The 17,125-nt window shown below is 32.5% G+C and overlaps 1 pseudogene; it reads right to left on the minus strand.

Moving 5' to 3' along the window:
• Positions 1-304: 304 nt before the first annotated feature.
• LOC150020720 (magnesium transporter NIPA2 pseudogene) lies at positions 305-891 on the minus strand (annotated as a pseudogene).
• Positions 892-17,125: the final 16,234 nt, after the last annotated feature.

Here is a 17,125-nt window from a genome sequence, read left to right on the forward strand (position 1 = left end):
AAGACAGAAAAGCCCTGGCAAGGGTGACTCAGTTGGTCAGGCATCATCCTGTAACTGAAAAGATAGATTTGATTCCCAGACAGGGCACGTGCCTAGGTTGTGGCATCAGGCCCCAGTCAGGGCACATATGAGAGGCAACCCATTAATATTTCTCTCTCACATTAATGTTTCACTACCTTTTTACCTCCCTCCCTTCCCATCTCTATAGAATTAATAAGCATGTTCTTGGGTGAGGACAAGAAAAGGCAAAAAAATATTACAAATTATTTCTCACATAATTATAAAGTAGACACTCAAAGTATTATCAGCATGGATATCTTTGTCGCACCTTAAAAAGAAGAGCTGAACTAGTTAAAACTTATCATATAAAGAATAGCCAATATAATGGAATCACTCTAGAAGGACCCTATTTGAATAATTAATCTGTGTGCTTACAAAGATTATAAAATGTATCTGAAGACTCCAAGCCCGGGGGTGCCTAGTATAGACTTTCCCATTACAAGTTATTTAATAACAATGCCCAGGCCTTTAAAACAGGATACTGAAATTGCTCCAATTTCAGAGCATGGTGTTATAAAGATGTTGATCTGTATGGAGCAAGATCCTGCCACTAAAAGTAATGTTAAGGACACAATGACTGCAGATGTTTAAAAAAAATAAAAAAACACAAAACTGAGATCATTTGTTAGACATTTTATTAAAGTCTATTTTCTTTTCTTTTGAAGCATGAGTGACCATAATTGGCAATCCAAGGCAGCTTAACAAGCACCCAATTTTCCCATGAAGATTTAGCATTTGGTTTAGAAAGTATGAAAAAATACTAGGACATGAAGAGGTTCTAAAAGAATCACTCACATGGTCATTACAACTATAAACACCAAAGTTGGTCATATCTACAACATCTGGAGGCCACCTACATCTCCTGTCATGTAGCCACCTTTGATTTGAAGCCAGTGATAGCACGGCAAATACTTCTTGTGCTATAAATCTCGTGGTCTTCGTTTATTGCCTAGATCCCATTGATAGCAATCTAGCCCACTGCAACCATTCTTACGACAAACATGGCTACTCTGAGTTAGAATAAATATTTGATCTTCTGTAATGAAAGAACCACCTCCCCATACTGATCATCAATGCAAAGTACAAATGCTGTGATTATAACCAACCATATGCACTGCCTTCTCCCCGAGTAAATGCTTAAATGTTACCTCACCAGTGTGATCTTGAGCTGCATCTGCTATCAGGACCCAGGTACCACTAGTGAGTAGGCTCTGGGCACACCTGACACCCTTTAAATACATTTTATTTAAAGAGTTTTAAAGTTCGGTCTGTGCCTATGTTTTGACCAGGGGAAATGTGTCAGATCAGCATCCAGAAGTGAGTCTGGTGCATAACTTCTTTTATCCTTCATTCTTGCAAAGTATCAATTCTCTGTAATTTAAGTCACAGTTTTACTCAAGGTAGCTATGTCAAAACTTTGACTTACTTGCCTTATATGCTTCTTTTTCCAAACAGACTTCTCTTACCACTCAGTTTTTCTCTGGCAGGGATAGTGCTTCCTCCCAAACAGATAAAATATAGATGCCCTGATGCTGAAAATACCTCAAAGTATAACCCTTCTTCCTCTAATACTTAATTCTGTTCTTGCTTATGTTTAGTTTGCCAGTCTATCCAAAGGAACTTATCATCCAAACGAGGACTTATAATCATTTCATCACCATGTCAGCTGTTTTTTACTTACTGCTTTTAAGCATCCATTTTGACCACTCCACTGAATGAATCATAAATGTGACCCCCATAAATTTATTACTTGCTCAATCAGATGAAAACATTTGAATTCTTATTAAATATCTGTGAACAACTTTATACCATTTGTGCATTGCTCTGCATTGTAATTCTCTCTTCTTTCTTTCATTTGTGATTCCAAGGCATCAAAATTTTACTCCAGATTCTCTGAATCTTCTTCCTCTGATGGTCGAATCATTATTATTGATTCTCAGAAACCCATTATCAAATTGTACTTTCTCACACATTCTCTGTGAACACATTATAATCTGCTTCCAATTGTTTGCTTTATTTTAATGCATATATCTTTATAATCACCAACTCTAAAATTTAGTATATACTACTTTTGTGAGTTCCAGACATATATTTCTTTGTCAACTATAACAAAGGTATTTTAGATATTTACATCCAACATGATCTAAAACAAACAAAAAATATATATATAAAATTTCAGTGCTTCAATCTTTTTCTTCCAGGAAAAAAAATCTATATCTGTATCTATCTATCTATCTATATCAAAGGCAATCAGTTAGATTTTTAAAATTAAATAACTAAAGATTAAAATTTTAAAATATTTTAAATGAAAAACAACATAGAATAATTTGAGGAAAAAACATTTGTGTTTTCCTTCAGATAGATTTAATCACTAATGGACCAGGATGATTGTTACTGGAGAAACCATATACAGGGCTGTTATGCCAAGCAAATATAATATAGAAATAATCTTATATGAACACGGTGTCATCATACTATAGCTTTTGTCCCATTGAATTCTGATTATTTGATTCCAAGAAGATGCATTATGATTCAATAATATCACCTGAAAACATTTGTTATAAGAAAAAATAAAATTTATTGTTTCATAAATACTTAGAACGCTTTTAAGAAAAAAAGGCTTTCTAATGAGGTTAGGTTGATTGAATAAATAGAAAATTTAGAAATGTTACAACCAAAAACTGTATTAAAGTATGAAAACTAGAACACAATACCTAAATTATTAGTGGTGTTAAAACTTTGCTCTTCTATAGTCAGAATATAATGGCTTTAGTCAGATCTCATTAAATTTACAGAAATGTTTTCATATTTTAGAGAATGTTTTATTTCATTATAATATTTCACAATATAATTCTATATATAACTTTAGTAAAATTTAGCACAAAAGCCACACAAACCTTTATTTAAGCAAATATACTCTAGCATTGTTTCTAGAAGTAATGGAATAAAATAACTTTTCAGAGAGGAAGAGAACAATCCATGATACCTAAACAGAAAACAGATAATGTTTATCTCCTTCCTGTGCTATGAAATCAGGCTGAGATCAAGGATAAGAAATTATTATTATGACCATGACTTATGATAAATGCAATGATATAGCATTTTTAATCTACTCAGTAACCAAACACATCATTCATCTATCAGTTATGACTTCAGCTGTTTAAAAAAAAAAGAGAGAGAAACAGAGTAAGCACTGAAAAACAAAATGGAGATTATTCTGAGTTAGTCTAAAGGTTCATTGTAGAATGTATTGAAGGCATAAGGATTATTTTCCCTGTATTTATAAAATTATAATGCAACCATTTTGATCGATTAAAATGTGTCTTTCAACCTAACAAATTCTATACTTCTCCTTTGAGGATGTTATGTCAGAATTGTACATAAACGGATGAATTACCTATTTTGAGATTCTCTTTTTATGTTACAAAGGAAGGATACTGAGAATGAAGAATCTGTGTACACGGTGTAATAGAATTTAGGGGGAAGACAAGTGTTTTTTCCTGCTAATTAAACTTTAAGTGGTCAATCTGCTCAGATATCAAGCAGTATACATTTTGGCTATTATCTAGAAAAATACAGAAATTATGTAAATATGTCAGCATTTTCTATCTTGGAGAGGATGTAAAATTTTAGTATGAATAACTTATTTCAGGTATGACAAAACAGAAGACTTAGAGTCAAGTACAATTGGAATTACCCTGGGAAAAATTTTAAGATAGCATGCATTTTTGTATTTTGCAAACTGCTATTTTCCATAGTTCTAGAGGTTTTGGCTTTTCTTTCAGGTAAGTAAATTCAATAATTTTTACTTTGCAAAAGAGTAAAAGACTTAAAATAGTGATGTCTCGTGCTACCGTGGAAATATATTTAATTGCTACTTTTTTAACATAAATTAATTTCCTTATGTGCTCAATTTAAGTATCATCCAATTTTCCTCTCTGTGGCCTTTTACTTAAGGAGTAATTACATTGCTGACACTTTTAATTAAAACTGTGCTATTTTAAAAAGCATTAAACCTTCCATTGATTTCAGGTCCTGAATAAAATTTTGGTTGATGAATCAGGATATGTGTCTTAATACCCTATGAATCCCATATGTATTAGCATAAAATTTAAATTGCATAGTATTGAAATAAAAAGTCATTTTTCAGAAAATTAACATTATTAAAGATTAGGGTCCCAATAAAATTTTATATATGTGTGTGTGTGTGTGTGTGTGTGTGTGTGTGTGTGTATTTATATATATGGAGAAAGAAAGAGTTTGTGGTTCATTCCAATGAAGTTGTCACCTAAAATTTTTAATTTACAGTTGGAAAATTAGAGATTTAACATCTTAATAATCTTTGGAGCTCTGAAAAATAATCTACAACATGCTGTATATTTATTAAGTATATTTCCAGGTCTGGAAACTTTCAGACTTTTAATGAAGAAAAGCTGTTAACCACTTAACAAATACATCAAAATTCATATTGTCCATTTTGTCATTGACTCATTTTCTTATGTTTTAGAGAAAGATTTCCTCTTCCTCCTGATAAGATATAAATTGATAGGAAAACATAGGAAAATTAGTCAAAAACAAAAAAGACGATATGAACTTTGATATCAAACTTGACCTGCTGCAAACACGTACTCTAGAAATAATTTGACAAATGACCAAAGGAAATGATACAAGAAAGCTTTCCTTACATTTGAAAGTATGCAGTAGAGAAAAGACAAATACACGTGTCAACTTCAGGTTCAGTGTTCAAAAGGAAGTAAAACAATGCAGTAGTGGAGCATAACTGGAAGAAACTCATTTAAGAAATGGTATTTGGGGAAGGGATCTCTGTGGAAGTAACATTTGATTTTATTCTTAAGTGATGAAGAGTAGGTTACCAGTTCAACAGTTCCAGGCAAATTATGAGCAAATAATAAAGAATTAAGAGACAAATAAGCTTGGCATTTTCAAATATATAAAACATGATCAATGTGTGTTAGGTGAGTGTAAACGTGTAGGAGAGATATTGGGCAGAGGCATCATAATCTTGGGTGACGGATACCATATTGGGAAAGCTTATAGATGGGAACCTATTTTTAATTGATATGCAATTTCTGTTGAAAATTTATAAATTAAAGTCACAATAGTACTCTGAAATAACAGAATGTTTTAAGCCTGAGGAGGAATTATGGATTTATTTAAATGTGTACAGAAGCCACCCAGAAAGGTGGGGAAGCACCGCAAATAAATTTATATTTTAAAAGACAATGTGCCTTTTTCTGTTGGTAGAACGTTCTCTTGTATGGGAATAAGATTTAAAGCAGGGAGACAAATAAGCTGTTAAAATAGTATCATTTCTATTAATATAGTTATGACCTTTGGAATACATGTAATTTATATGTACCTTCAGAATGCATTTAATTCATACAGTCATATTTACATTTTATTCTGAAAATCATGACAAATTTAACATTTCCACTGTAACAATTGAAAGGCTAGCTCCATTGCAAACACATGAATTTAAAGACTTGAAAGAACAATGGAAACAATCCTTAAGAGAAAATAAAATTCCAGAGTTGGGGACCCTTCTTAGCTCAATGACTATCCTAGCACTAGTTGTTTTCTTGTTGGTGACATTTGCTGAGTATATAGTGGGACAAAGAAGGGGCTTAGTTCTGGGTCATATTTGACCAATGCTGAGAAAGTCAGCTGAACAGAATAAAAAACTGTAAGTCTTTAGGAACTCTACAGGGCTGATGAAGGAAAGAGACAACTTGAGAACATCCAAATACAGCCAGTTTTCTCCAAGGAACACATTCTGAATATCAATCCACTGGTAGGTGGCTTCATGGGCTAGTAAACTGAGTAATGTCCCTCTAGAGAAATGGATGCTGCCTTAGTATACAGTTTATTTTCTCCTCAATGCATGTGCAAGACTAGGAGCAGAAGGAGACAATAAACTGCAAAGCTAAACTTAGAGTTTCTGCAGGTCAGAATTTCCCAAGTTTTCAGGACTGAGAAGAGAGATCTGACAGACTCTCAAGTCAAAGGGTGAAAAGTCACAATAACATGCCCCAAGAACAGAGATGAACCCGAAAGAGAATGAACTTTACAAAGACTGCAACCCCAAAACAATACGGTTCAATCCCTGTCTAATTTGATATCAGCCTTTTGATCCATCTTCCTATAGGGGTAGGGAAAAAATCCTGTTTAGCAAAAAAATAAAAACCTTCTGGAGGCTCTATGGATTTAAAAAAAATAATCAGACATGCAGAGGTGCACATAAAAGGTGACTAGTAATAAATAGAAGCAAACAGAGTGAAAATATAAATAGTGAAGGGAGTATAAACAAGGGCATATAAATAATGTGCTTAATATAAAAAAGCAGGTGACTGACGAAAGAGATGAAAGATTAAGAATTTCAATACCAAATTGTAATTTATGAAAATATAATCAAAGGCACATTTTAGAACTATAAAATACAATATCTGAATAAAACCAATCAAAGATGCTGAATAATTTTAACAACAGACTGCACACAGAAGCAAGATTTGTTCACTTTATATTCACTTATATGGTGTATACATATCGTGTATTATGTAAAATGTAAATATTATATATATGGTATATATAAACATTAATAGTAATTATGTCTAGAATTGCTGCTGACTCCTTTTTATCCTTCATTTTTCTTCTTATTCTTTCTCTTTTGATTGATATCATTATTTTAGATTAGATATTAAAATTAGTTACTTAAAGAAACAACGTCAAGATCTCAGAGTATTAATACAAAGTTTTTCTTTCCCAAGATAATTAAATGCTAATATTTCATATGCATGGCCATCCTGGTCAGCTCTCAACTAGTTAGTAACTATGGGACCCAAGTTATTTTCATTCAGTGGTTCCAAAGTCCCCTGCATCAGAGAGTGTCACAAGAAAAAGAGAACCTTTTCAGTATTGTGCAATGATTTCCATCTACATCCCAGCATGCAATGGTCTCATGGTTCTACTGGGAGCTGGGAAATGGAGTGGCTGGCAGGTGGGTCACTTCCCCAAAGAGCTCTGCACAGTGGAAAGAGAACATAAATATGTGCAATTCAGGAAGCCATCTTTGCCACCGTTCATGCATGCAATGAAGCAAATTACAATCTACATGCAAAACAAATGCATTGTTTCCACACTGAAACTATCCAACAGTTAGTTAATCCAGGTATGTTCTTCTGTTCTCTGAAGTTCACCCTTGTGCCTATTTATTTAACTAAACAAAGTAAATTTTTCACAGCTTCAGCGTATGAATAAATAGTCTCTGAAACTTTAATTGTTTGTAAATGTAAGGACAAAGAGAGTCAGGCTCCCTCACCCTGTTGCCCAGGCATGGGCTGCTTAGAGATAACGATTAGATTCGCATGCACAGTGCGCTCGCAGTTATATAAGCATTGATGTCATATTTTGACTAGTAGACAGCTTTATCTTTGCATAATATAAAAGAGGTGGAACCCCCATGGGAGCGTTTGTGTGTGGGCAGTGGGCAGGGAGTGAATGTCAGGGGTGCACCCATGAATACTGTAATGGCTGCAATAAATGAACTGTCAGTCATTTCAACCCTGCCTCACATATTCTTCCAATTACTGGACAAAAAGAATCTGCATTGAGTTCCACGACAGTAATATGTCAGAGAAAATGGATAATTTGTCTCTTTCATATTTACCTGTCTCTTCTAAATGTATAGATTAGATTTTATTTTTTCCATATTTTATATTTACAGAAAAGAGAGAAAAATTATGAAGCTGCTGTGTAAATTTATATGTATATGTGATAAATTTCATTACTTTTCATATTTTTAATTCCAAAGTAATTGTTATAGAAAAAAGTATAATTATTTAATAATATATTATAATTTAACCAATATTGCTTTTTAAAATATTTGTTTTTTCTTACATTAAAATTTAAAAAATATTTTTATAAAATATATTAGCCCTAGGTTTATTCAAAGTATAAGTTAGTGATCATACATCTTCCAGATAGCTGCTGTTGCCTTCCCAGTTTACATCTTTATTTCACTCTCCACTCATCAATGTCTTGAAGACTGACTGATATGAAAACTTCAAAGGACTCCCATACCTTCTTCCCTCAGATTGGTTCCGCCAATGGGAACTCCCAAAAAGAGATAAGATAAAGGAGTGTGTTAATGTCAAGCTACTTATTTTTATGGGTCCATCCACGACCCACCACTAGGGGCTGACTGTGTCTCTGGACTGAAAATCACTGCTTCTTTCAAGGTGATTTATTCTATAGGACTCTCTCCTTCTAGGTTCTGGTACATATCCTTTCCTTCTAATTTTATTTACTGCCTTGTTCTTTACTATGTACTGTTTTTTCTCTAAAAATAATATTACTTCAAGTTAAGCAAAGAAACAAAAATATTCATTATAATTTTAAAATATATCCACATTGAACCTCATTATTATTTGACCATGAAATATTTTAACCATATTGTCACTATAATTTCATGTATATTACTATACGGAGAGACAATAATTTTTCTGTCCTTTAGTTAAAATTATTTTTGACTACAAAATATTATTTGTAGAATTAAAATACTACTGTATTAAAGAGTCAAAAGTTGATGTTCAATTAAAAAACACTACTCACATTAAAAATTACATTTTGTATTTTAATGCTTATCATAAATATGCACTTTAGAAAATCTGTGAAACAAAAACTCTAAGAGAGTAAATTAATAGAGTGCATTTTTTGTAACTTGGAGATAACCAATACAATTATACTTATGTATATTTTCCAGCTTTCTTCATTGTATGCTAAATAAAAAGTGATAGAGTTAGATGATCGAGTGCTATAGATGGATAGATATAAATATAGAGATTTTATAAAGTTATATTTATTCTTAACATGTTTCATAAACTGATGATTTTCAGTAACTGTATCTACCTTCCTTTTTCTTACTTGAAGTGCTTTTTTAAATAAAGTAAACTTTTTGATTAAGTAATTCAAGATCATAGCTAAAAGTGTAATACATAACAATGTACATTGTTTTAAAACCTAGTACTGCTCATCAAGGTAGTTGGCTCTCCTCCTAAGTACATGGGGGACCTGCATTGTCTCACCACTTCAAGCAGTAGGCATGTCCATGTTGTTTGGTTCATCCTATGAAATAGACAGAATGCATATAAGTAGGTTTGTGAGTCACTTTCATGAAGAAGCATATACCTGCTCCTGTTAGTCTTTCCAAGTCTCCCTTTCCTTGCAACAAAGAAAATGAGAACAGTGTCTCTATCTCTATGGATTTGAATATTTCAGACTTTCCATGTAAATGGAATCATGTAGTATTTATTCTTTTATGTCAGATTCTTTCCTTCAGCCTAATGTTTTTAAAGTTCATCTATATTGTAGCATAAACTTCTCTTCCTGCTTCTCAAATTTTTATTAAATACAACTGATGAAATTCTTAATATACTATCTCTTTACATTGATTTTTTTTTCCATTTCATATTACCTACTTACTTTTTAAGGAATGGTAAAGTATAAAAGGCAAAATATATTGAATTCTGAAGCTAATCATTATCTGACAAAAAATATTAGTCCAATAATAGTTTGGGGTCTTAAAGGAAAACACAATAACTGTAATGCATTCTCCTAGATATTTATAAAATATATTGGACTTTTAAGGACCTATCAACCTTCTATAACACAATGTGAAAAGAAATATTAATCATGTAAAATATAAATAGATAAGTTTTATTAACAAAAATATAAAAATTTTCACTTTGATAACTAATTAAAATTTTAGACAATTTTTATGAAATTTTAATTATGCAGAAATCTTCATTTTTCGTGAATTAAAATAAACTATATCCCAAAGTCTTAGGATCAAAGTGCATTGCAGTTTACGTTAATATATGTGAAGATCTAAGACTCAAGTCAGCACCAAAAAAGGCTACAAATGAATTCTTTATTCTGGGTATTACAGACAAAAAGTTTAAGTAAATACATTTGATTTCTCTTCTTTCTTCTAAAGCATAAGCTAGCTACAATAACAGAATAAAGCTTCAGATTTATTTTCTGCACTATATTGCAAAATTCTTATCTAATGTAAATTGATATTTAACAGCTTTTTCTCATCCCTGGGAGGATTTTTCACCTTAAAAAAAACTCAGTTCTTTTTTCAACAGCCTTAAAGTTAGTTTACCAACTATAAATTTTGTTTTGTTTTAAAATAATGTATTTTCTCCCTCACTTCAGCTATGTCTTTGCCCCTCTCTCCTACCTTTTCATGACTCGACCTCTCTGCACTCCCAAGGATTCTTCAAAATTGTAATAATTCATATAATAACCTAATTATTCATTATTTCAGAATATCTATTTTTTTGTTTCTGTTTTTAATTGAAGGATAAAGTTGTAGAATAAGTATGGAATATAAAGAGCAAGTATAAAGTGAGACATCATGCAAAGTATCAGAGCCCTGTCATTTTCAATGATTCAGGATGTTCCATCTAGGTCCTTTGTTATTTTTCAATCGTTTTTACAGAACCTTTTTCAAATACAAGGACTCTTGACCATACAGATAGATGTAAGCTGCTACCATGGCATATCTGCGTTCTGTAGGGTTGCTCATAAGGTGAATGTAGTTTCAGTTTCGAAAAGATAAAGGGCCAAGTACCAGAACCATCATGTGAACAACTATCTGTTTCTCCCAACAAGTTGTTCCAGTGTAGGACCTACACACAATGTACAACATGGGATTACCATTAAGTTTTGAAAGTTTACCTCAAGATACAGTGGCTTCCAGTAATGCTGTTAACCACCATTATTCGGCATTTTTTATTCTGCAAAATTTATGTAAGGCAGACATGGATTAGCAATGTGTTCCTCATTGTCATTTGTTTTTGTGAATATTGCACCCATGAATTAACTTAATGCATCTACTTGTCAAGGCTACAGCGCTCTTTTATTTAGTCAAACAGGATGCTAGGTAGAAGTGTGAAGCTGTTTTGTAGATATGGTTATCAACCACAATATGCTGACTTTAAGTAAAGGAGGTTATCTGTCATAATGTAAGTGGGCCTCATTCATTTTATTGAAGGTCTTCAGGACAAAAACTGAGGTTCCAGAAGAAATTCTGCCTCAAGCCCGTAGCATTATTTCCTCTCTGGCTTCCTAACCTGCTGCGCTCCCCTGCAAGTTTTATTCTTGCCAACCTCGCATACATGTAAGTCAATTCCTTAAAGTAAATCTCTTAGCACATACCTGCATACATCTATTTGTGTATGTGTGTGTATACATATGGATGTATGGGTACACATATAATCGTCCATTGGTTCAGTTTCTCTGCAGAACCCTAAGTAATACAATCCTCATCCCTTTCTTCTCTTCTCCAACTCCCCTTGCTCATACCCTAATTTCCCCTCTACTTTCCCTTGGGTGTGTGATGATGCTTATACCGCCCGACATGATTGTAGAGATATGGTTGAGGGGAAGCGAAGTTGAAGATATATTGAGCCTGGTGGGTTATATATATGTGGTTTTGCAGTGACTTTCTCCTACATTTCTCTTTTTCATACGTGTTTTTTTTTTCTATCACTATAGCCACACCATTGAAACATCATCTAGACATATTAATTTTTCCCTCTCTGTTGATATTATGAAATGACTGTATAGGATTAGAGATTGTAACATGGGGTGAACATGCCCTCCAGAACCTTTCCCTGGGATGTGAGTAGTAGGGGAAGGAAGAAAACACAACATTTGAAAGAATGATACAAAAAACTAGTCTTTGGAAAATTCTTACATATCTTATCCCATAAAACGTTGTCTAAAATATCTTAAAATTTTAATGAATAAATTTGAAAGAAAAAATAAAATTCAAATAATAATAAATAAATCTAAAGCTAACTTTTGCAAGTGGTAAATTAAAAATATAGTTTGATTGACTATGAGTGCAAGATATGCAGTCAAAAAAGGTAGGAAAATTATAGCAGCATTGTCTCAGGCATATAATAAAAGTTTCATTTTTATGAATTATGAAACTTGCTGTATCTGTAACCATCTAAAAATTTGTGTGTGTTTTCTCATCCTAAAGGTGATTCCCATTCATCCCTAATAACATATTCATAATTGTGTACACTTTAAGTTAAATTTCCCCTGTGTACAAATTTAAGTGAAAAATCTGCACATGGAAGAATCCCTGGTTCTTTTTCCTGCAGTAACATGGTCTGAAGTAGTTCTTTGTTAGCATAGCTGCGGCTACCGTTCCAATCACCTGGGCTACTCTGCCAATAGTTGTAATCTGCCGTCACCCACTAGTGAACCCATAGCCATTAAAACCTGCCCTGTCATGGCCAAGTAATCAGTTGCAGAGCACTTTCCACTAAAGGTCACTGCTGAAGAAGCCCACACAGAGTCATGCCACCTGTATATGTTTTTCTTCCTGTAGCAGGAAAAAAAGTGAAATAAGTGTCATGACCCCTTTCCTTTGTCAGTGGCATTCAGGCAGCATCAGTTCTTTACACACCAGCATGCAAGAGATCTGTTTTTTATATGTGTTTCCTTTCTCTCACCATGCAAAAGGATTGTCTCTGAACAGAACTAACTTAATGAAATACTATTCAGCCTTAAAAGAAAAAGAAGTCTTGTCATTTATGACAATATATGAGCCTGGAGAACAACATGCTGAGTGAAAGAAGCCAGGCACAGAAACACCAATACTGCATGATCTCACCTAAAGGTGGAATCTAAAGAAGTCCAGCTCACAGAAGCAGAGAGTACTACAGTTGCCTGTGGCTGGAAGGGCAGGGAAATGAGGAGATATCGGTCAAAGGATATAGTTGTTAGGAAGGATGATTAGGTTCTAGTAATCTAGTCATAACGAAGTGACTATAATTAATAATACTGAGTTGAATATTTGAAATATGCTAAGAGAGTAAATCTTATCTGCTCTTACCACAGGCATACAGACATAAAGATAACTGTGAAGTGATGAATATTATCTATATTAATTACCTCTATGTGGTAATAATTTCACAATGTATACAAGTACCAACATATCACATTGTATATTATAAATGTGTACATTTTTTATTCATCAATTATACATCAACAAAGGTGGGAAATAAATTTTAAATTGTGTTAGAGACTAAAAGAAAATAGCATCAAGTTGAGAAATATATTGGTTAAAAAAGGGGTTTTCAACACCAGGAGAGACATCAATCTGCCAACCAACCTGGATTAATACAATAAAATTAGTTTCTAACTCATACAAAGTTCTCTGCGAGAACACATAATTCTCCAGAATACTTATCCCACACACAGAGACTTAGCGAACTTGGTAGGCTTAATATTGAGCCTTTGTATTCTCAACAGTTGTGCCTCCCTAACTAAGAAACAGACTGCACAAATCACAGAGCCTCTTCCTTCAATGCCTCAGCTCAAGAATGTCATACATTACTTATGCACATATTATATTGGCCAGCCCCGTCACACACAGTCTTCCACATAGACTCATCTCCATAGCCAGCAGCTTATGTCAAGCTTTCATCATGTTTTAGCTAACTAGACTTCTACAATAGCCACCAAATTTATTTCTCTGTCTCCACTCCCAAACTCATTTAATCCATCATTCACAGGAGTCTGGCTTTATTTTTTTTAAATGCAAATCAGTTTATTAATCCCAGTGTTTTAAAACTTCCACGGGGTTTTCTATTACAAGTGGAATAAAACCCCAGTTGTTATTTGGATTAGGAAGATTTGCATAAGGTCTATCATAGACCTTAAGTATCTGTTAAGGGTTAAGAATATCAAAATTTGGCTTATTGGTAAAAGGCTCAGTAACTGAGTTTCTATAAAAAGTGCCTGGGAAGTAAAATAAATTGGAGTCAAAATTTTATTTATTTTTTCTTGAGACTGGAAAAGGCATTATTTATTTAAGTGGAAATTACATTAAATTGCAACGGTTTTAATTGTCATTCTCTCATTTAATAATGTTCTTTTAAATAGGTTTCTAGCCTCCCTCTCTGCTTTGATTTTTCTAATTTATAAACAGAGACCACATCCTTTTACATTTGCATTCCTCATATCTTTGGGAAAGACTATGAGTGGTCAATTTTTTAAACTTTTAATGCCATTTCTTTTGTTGTTTGGGGGAAACATTTTGAAATGTTGTTATAGAACATCTATGAGAGAATTCCACAAGCTTGGATGGTGTTCTAGATTACTGTTTTAAGCTTTCATAAATTACCAGTTTATTGAAATATTTACCATGGTAATAGAAATTTCAAAAAAATTGATGGAAAATACATAAATAATTTTATGTTCTGTTATTATAAAGAACGTGTAATTATTCTAGATAGTTTTCCCAAGTTTGGGCAAATTATCCATCTCTGTTTTTTTTTTTTTTTTTTGAATCTGATATAATAGAAGACCTGTTTATGGTTGCCAATAAAAAATATTAGGACATAAAAATTCAAGGGAAAACACTAGATTTGGTACTTATTTGTTGTTCTATGTATTTAATTGGTATCTTTTACAATATATTCTTAACATATGTTTATAGTTTGTGTAAGGTGTTTAATTGTGGGTGTGGAGAAGAAGTTCTTTATTTGTAGAACTTCTATTGTACAATTTTTCTCCATTTTTCACAACCTTGATTCCCACAGCCTTGATAGTGTCAAGATGCTGTCAATGGTAATAGTAATACAAGGTGTCTACCTACACATTACAATCAGAATATAATCAAGACATGCAGCTTCTGGTAAATAATAGTCTGTTTTATGTCATGATAAGCATAATATGATATTAAGAAATCAAAGAATCTTTATGTTGAAACTTGGGTTAATATACAGATGTTTTAATATTAACAATAAGGTTTTGGAGCTCAAATATACCCCTAAGTGTACATAATTGCTATTAACAATCATAAAGTGTTATATTTAAAGTAGGGTTGCTATAAAATAAATGTTTGTGTCTTCCCAAAATTCAAATGTTGAAACCAATACTAATGGGATGGTATTTAGAGGTGGGGCCCTGGGAAACTAATTAGGTCAGAGGGTGTAGCCTTCCTAAATAGACTGAATGCCCTTTTTATAAAGGGGACCCAGAGACTTCCCTGTCCCCTTCTGCCACATGGGGCCATGCAAAAAGAAGCAGCTTGTGAACTGGGAAGCAGGCCCTCACCAGACACTGAATAAGCAGGTGCCTTGTTCATGGATTTTCCAGCATCCAGAACTCTGAAAAATATATCTGTTTTTATAAGGTCCATTCTATTTTGTGATAGCAGCATGAGTAGACTAAAATATTACAAAATGGATGCCTATAATCCAGAGTCATCTCTTCTTTTAAACAAAATTGATCATCTAAAAATTACTACTCACAAAAATAACAAATATCCTCAGATTCTAAAGCAGAAAGCATTAAATCCTTATTCCATTTAACAATACTATCAAATTATACTTGAGCATCCTTAACACTGAAGAGGCCCATAGATATTCTAGATTCAATATAACAAGTTCTCTGAGACATGAAACAAATTCCTCGTCTCTAGGCAAAACAAACAAATAAGTAAATAAAAACATTAAAGGATATGTTTTTGAATAAGAACCAATTACAAGCATGTTTTCAATCAGGCTTAGAATGTTGGTTAACTAATCTTTTGTTTATCTGTGTTCATTATATATTCTTTTGTACACACCAGTAATTTGACATACCAAACTAAACAACACATTTAGATTTGATCATATTTGAGTATTAAAAAAAAATGTACCTCTAATATATTCTTCCAAATTCAACCAATATATCCATCATTAAAATTAACCCAGTTTGCTCTTGACTAATCTATGCAATTCCAGTAGATAGATAACATAAGTTAGTAAGTTCATATGATATTTTTCTTATGGAAGAGATTGACAATATATGGTCAAAATCAATCTTTATTTCTGAAGAAATGTTAGGGAAATATGTAACAATGATTGTATCTATTCTAAATCTTCTTAATGTAAGACTTGTTCTAAATAACTATTTTTAATAGCCAAGATATCTACTTGCTCTATTTTACATTGTAGTTTATTCTTAACTTCATTAAACATTTTGTATAATTATGCAGCTTCAAGTATTCCCTCTAGCTTATAACATATGATCACATAGATATGACCAAAGGCTTTATATTTTTCTTAACCATATTTATTGTTTTAGTAAAAAAACATATTTTCATTTTAATAAAGAATAACATATAATTATAGTGAGACGTGTTCTCTTTAATTTACTTTCTCAAAGTGTAATACAACAAACTGGTTATAAACCTGGTGAGGACAACTAGAAGCTGAATTAATTTATGTAAAATAGAAGATTCAAAAAAATCAACACTGTCCTGGATAGTGTGCCATGGCACAGGAAGAAAATGGGATGAGATAAGAGATCTGACTTTTTGCTCTTTGATACAGAAACTGCAGCCTCCCCTTTCCTCTGGTATGGTGACCAAGGATTATAGCTGTGAACAAATAACACCCAGTTAAATTTGATTTTAAGATGCCAACAACCACAAAATTAGTAGAGGTATATCCTAAATATTGCATGAAACATTCACTTAAAAAGTATCTATTATTTACCTAACATTTAGATTTAACTGGTGCCTTTTATTTTTACTTGCTCAATCTGGCCTCCTTGACGAAGCCTCCCTGACAACAACACATTACAAGAGATGTGGCATGAGAAAAAATAAACTTACTTAACCCATGAGATTATTGAAAAAAAGTCTAGCTAATTTAGATTGATGCATCCACTAAAGTCAAGCATTTATTTGTGTCAGAGAGGGGTAATTATACTCAACCAAATTTTACTATTTTAGATATACAAATTATAGGTATTTGGATATATAGATTATAGGGTATTTGAATGTGTATCTTGACTTTTCCTCTACATTAGGAGGTCCAATTTGCTTCACATTTATCTAACAGAATTGTCCTAATTTATGTCAATATAACAGTCAACTTCTTCAGCAGAATAATAGAAAATTAAAACATTTCTGTTTATATCTAAATATTTCCTACACAAATTTAAGTTTATCTCTCGTTATATACAGCAT

The sequence above is a fragment of the Furipterus horrens genome, unplaced genomic scaffold (assembly GCF_987537825.1).
Source record: "Furipterus horrens unplaced genomic scaffold, mFurHor1.1.pri manual_scaffold_1, whole genome shotgun sequence".
Classification (NCBI taxonomy): Eukaryota; Metazoa; Chordata; class Mammalia; order Chiroptera; family Furipteridae; genus Furipterus; species Furipterus horrens.